Below are 4,846 nucleotides of genomic sequence, written 5' to 3'. Positions count from 1 at the left end.
GCACCACAACAAACCTGCCAAGAGAGGGCCACCCACCAAAACTCATGGACCAGGCAAGGAGGGCATTAATCAAAGAAGCTACCAAATAACCCTGAAGGAGCTGCAAAGCTCCACAGCAGAGATTGGAGTATCTGTCCATTAGACCACTTTAAGCCGTATACTCCACAGAGCTGGTCAATACGGAAGACTGACCAGAAAAAAATAAGCAAACATGTTTGGTGTTTGCCAAAAGGAATTTGGGAGACTCCCCAAACATATGGAAGAAGGTACTCTGGTCAGATGAGACTAAAATTGAGCTTTTTGGCCATCAAGGAAAACTCTGTCTGGCGCAAACCCAACACCTCTAATCAACCCAAGACACCATCCCCACAGTGAAGCATGGTGGTGGAAGCATCATTTCATCGGCAGGGACTGGGAAACTGGTTAGAATTGAAGGAATGATGGATGGCGCTAAATACAGGGAAATTCTTGAGGGAAACCTGTTTCAGCCTTCCAAAGATTTAAGACTGGGACGGAGGTTAAACTTCCAGCAGGACAATGACCCTAAGCATACTGATGAAGCAACACTCAAGCGGTTTAAGGGGAAACATTGAAATGTCTTGGAATAACATTGAGTGGCTGCTGCGAACATACTGACTCAAATCTTTAGCCACTTTAATAGTTAAAAAATGGATGTGATAACTGTATCACTAGTCACTTTAAGCAATGGCACTTTATATAATGTTTACATACCCTACATTGCTCATATCATATGTATATACTGTACTCTATACCATCTACTGCATCTTGCCTATGCCGTGCGGCCATTGCTCATCCATATATTTATACGTGCATATTCTCATTCATTCCTTTACACTTGTGTTTATAAGGTAGTTGTTGTGAAATTGATTACTTGTTAGATATTACTGCACGGACAGATCTAGAAACACAAGCATTTCACTTCACTCGCATTAACATCTGCTAACCATGTGTATGTAACCAATTAAATTTGATTTCATTATATGTTAGAATTTTTTTAACTGGTATTCGTTTGGAAGGCAGTTAAAGCATTTTTATCAAAGCAATCACCTTTGCATGTGAAAAAAGAATCCTGCTCATCACTTACCTCACTTTTGTTTTGAGCCAATTTCACAGTGGGCTTTGAACGGCCGCCTGGCTCCTTCCTGCCCAGGAGGGAGTCCGGGTCCAAAACGAATACAATCAACTTTCACCTGTTGCAAAACACGCCAGATTAATCAAATCCCCTCAGTGTGGTTACATGAATGGTCAGATTAATATAATAGTTTGAATTAAAACGTTTACATGCTTCACAAGAAGAACGATTTCCATAGCAATCATGTTTACCTGGGCACATCTGAAATCATGCTACCTGATTGGCAGAAAATCTGCAATCTAAATAAACAACTTATTTTTGTTCTGACATATAAAGTTTGTATGTGAAAACTACTTCTAAGACACATACATCCAGTTGTTACGAACACACTTTACTGGCGCTAAAGAGGGAGGCTTGCTCGGCTTGTGCTAACACAAGGTGTCAATAATTAAAAAGATTGATAAACAAACTTAGATTTGAACTTTACGCCGATTAAGATAAGCAGAGTAAGGTGTTTACATGATTATTGCGTAATCTGCCTACTCCCACAATTAGTTTATTATCAAATTACTGGTGTGCATGTATAGGCACATTACTTACTGATAGGCTGCCACTGTACAGTATGCTTCCAATCAGAGGATTGCAGGTGTGGCTTATTCTAGGCGTGGCTTTCAGTTAGCTGTTTTTGGTCTCCTATAAGAGGAGACCAGTTAAAAAAACTCTGTTGATTAACAGTGAGCCCACTGTCAGATCTGCAGCTTTGTTTTAAGGCTGACATGTGCGTTTATTTCTGCTTCTCTGCCTTTTGGCTTAGATCAAGTGTAGTGTAGTACCTTTAACAGTGGCTGCATTTTGATTGGAGAGGCGATCGTAGGCCGGAGAGTACCCGGGAAGTTGTGCTTGATTTAGTTTTGTTTAGGGTATTCTTTACATTTTTATTTTTTTATTTTAGCCCTTTTTCTCCCCAATGTCGTGGTATCCAATTGTTTTTAGTATGAGACTATCTTGTCTCATCGCTACAACTCCCGTACGGGCACGGGAAAGACGAAGGTTGAAAGTCACGCGTCGTCCGATACACAACCCAACCAAGCCGCACTGCTTCTTAACACAGCGTGCATCCAACCCGGAAGCCAGCTGCACCAATGTGTCGGAGGAAACACTGTGCACCTGGCAACCTTGGTTAGCGCGCACTGCGCCTGGCCAGATTGGATTTCTCTGGGAAAATTCCTCCAGGAAAGAGCTCGGTTTCAAACCTGTGCATGTGAACTGCATCGCCCTCCCCTATGGGAAAGGCTTCGATGTTAGTTTCACCTGTGTTAGCTTCCTGAGGGAGTTCTGGCGGAAACTCCAGAATGCCCTGAACACCCAAGGGTCCCTTACAGCAATGTTTGAAGTGACTAAGCTGACGGATAATAGCATCAAAACTGTTATTTCTTTTGTATGTACAATAACACTGTACAACCGGAGGAATGTGCAGTATGGTTAGGAAGGTACTGTCTACCATAGCCGAAGAGAACAGGAGCCATGTTCACTACCGGGACCAGCCCAAGCGCCTGTGAAAAGGTGGTCTGCATGAAATGGGCCACCGCTACAAGGAGTGCACGAACGGAAGGTACTGCAACCTCTGTGGCGAGCGGTCCCACCTCATCCATGGCTAAATAAAAGGGTAAGTTGGAATGGGAGAGCTCCCAGGGGGAGGAAGAATCCATAACCTTCCCCGCCAACTCCTGCAACCAAATCTCCTTTTTAAATCCCGTTTTAACCTCTTCTCCCTACCTTTACCCTGGAGGGAGGGAGAGAAGGTACCCGATAAGTAACCCCTTATAACTGTTCCAAATGCCTTTCTTATTAGCACTGTTTTTACTCACCCTTTTATGGCTATTAACAACACCACTATTAATGTAAGGAGTGTGAAAACAGAGACACGAGGACAGTCGGTTTTTATTATTTTTTAGAAAGGTTTAATTCAGATGTGTTTTTATTACAGGGTGTGGTCTATCCTTTTTTTCCCCTCTTACAGCAAATGGGAGGACAAGTGGCAGCACGGGCCTTCCATTTGGAGTGGATCCAATTTGAATAAAAATGATGGTGTTGCTATTTTAATCAAGACCCCACAGGTGGTGGTGAGGGGGAGCACGGTGGTGGTTGCTGGGCGTGCTCTTTTAGCCAATTGCACTTTTATGGGAGGGATTTTAATGATTGAACCATTTTTATGATTTAACAATAAACACGACCGGTGTGCACTTTTAGAAGAAGTCCCACATGCTAGGCAGGGGTCCTCTAGTGGTGGGTGGGGATTTCAACTGTTTTAAGTAGAGCAGACAGGAGAGGGGCGGGAGAGGATTTTAAGCTAGATAGGTCAAGTGTTTTATTGCAAGGGCTGTGCAGGGATTTTAAACTGATTGACTGTTTTAAAACCCTGCATCCAAGAGCGGAGGGCTCCAACTGGAACATTTGGTGAAGGCACCAGAGCCTCTCGCATTGACTATCTGTTTACCCGGGACTGTCCCCCAACTGATGCTAGAACCCCTGCGTTCTTCTCAGACCACGTAATGCGTGCACCCTTTCACCAACTTTCGGGAGTGACTGTGGGAAGAGGGCCCTGGAAACTGGACTGCTCACTTTTAGAAGATGATAGAGTCGTTAGTCAGTACAGGGAGAGGTTCAGCCAGTGGCAGACACTACAGGACTTTTTTGACACTTGGCGGTGCGCCAAGTGCGTATTTTACATGGACGACGTTAACATTTTATGCACCGACCTGTTATCTGTCTACAGGACCCTGGACAGGACTGACTGGTACGGACGAGCATCTGGGGCAAGACTGAACAGAGGACCACTTTTTCGGACCGTAGGCAGACCCAGACTTGACCAGACTACCGCTGACAGTTAAAATGACTGGCATAAGGGTATTGGGGGTAAAGTTTGACCGAGAGGGAGGAGGAAGCGGCAACTGGAGTGGGATCCTGGGGACCGTAAGAAAGAGATTGGGTTTTTGGGGATTCGACAGATGACTTTTGAGGGCAAGGTTTTAATCATTAAAGCTGTGATTTTACCTGTGCTTTTATTAATCGGTTCAGTTTTCATCCCCCCCACGAACAACTATTTTAGCGCTGGAATGGATGGTCTTTCAATTCCTGTGGTTAAGCAAGTGGGAGAGGCTGAAGAGGGAGGTGGTCAAGAGGCCCAGGTCCAAGGGGGGGAAAGGCTTGCCTGACCACTACTTGTTCCTGGGCAGCCAATACACACTGTTACATCTCACTCTTGCCACCTCCCCGGTCAACAACAAGACCTAGGCCCTAGCACGGTTCTGGCTGGGATCTTACCTCAGGACCCTGAGGCTGATCCCAGTTGACCTGCGAGCCCCAGTATCATTCCTGCTCCCCACACACTATGTCCAGCTCCAAAAGGTTTTAAGACATTTTAAACTGGAGAAAGAGGCAGTCACGGTTTTAACTACACATCGCTCTCTTTTCTCTCTTTTGCAGGAGCGGGAACCAGTGTGTCCAGTGCGTGGGCTTGCTCTAGGTGAGCCCACAACGGATTGGCGCAACGTGGCCCATCCTGCTCTGCTGAACCAGCACCGGGACCTGTCCTGGAATGGTCGCCCATGGGATCCTCTTGGTCAGGACCGTTATGCACTCCCGGGGCATGGCAAGGACATCCGCGTTCCCCCGACCAGGCCGCGGCCAAGATGAGTCGGAGAGTCATTTGCTCTGGGATTGCAGAGCCGCCAGGGACATGTGGAAGGATGC

At 45.8% G+C, this 4,846-nt stretch overlaps 1 pseudogene; it reads left to right on the top strand.

Moving 5' to 3' along the window:
- Positions 1-2,547: 2,547 nt before the first annotated feature.
- On the top strand, positions 2,548-3,984 carry LOC127930853 (uncharacterized; annotated as a pseudogene).
- Positions 3,985-4,846: the final 862 nt, after the last annotated feature.

Source organism: Oncorhynchus keta, chromosome 6, assembly GCF_023373465.1.
Source record: "Oncorhynchus keta strain PuntledgeMale-10-30-2019 chromosome 6, Oket_V2, whole genome shotgun sequence".
Classification (NCBI taxonomy): Eukaryota; Metazoa; Chordata; class Actinopteri; order Salmoniformes; family Salmonidae; genus Oncorhynchus; species Oncorhynchus keta.
Note: the sequence above shows the minus strand (reverse complement) of the source record. Positions and strands in the feature narration are given on the sequence as shown.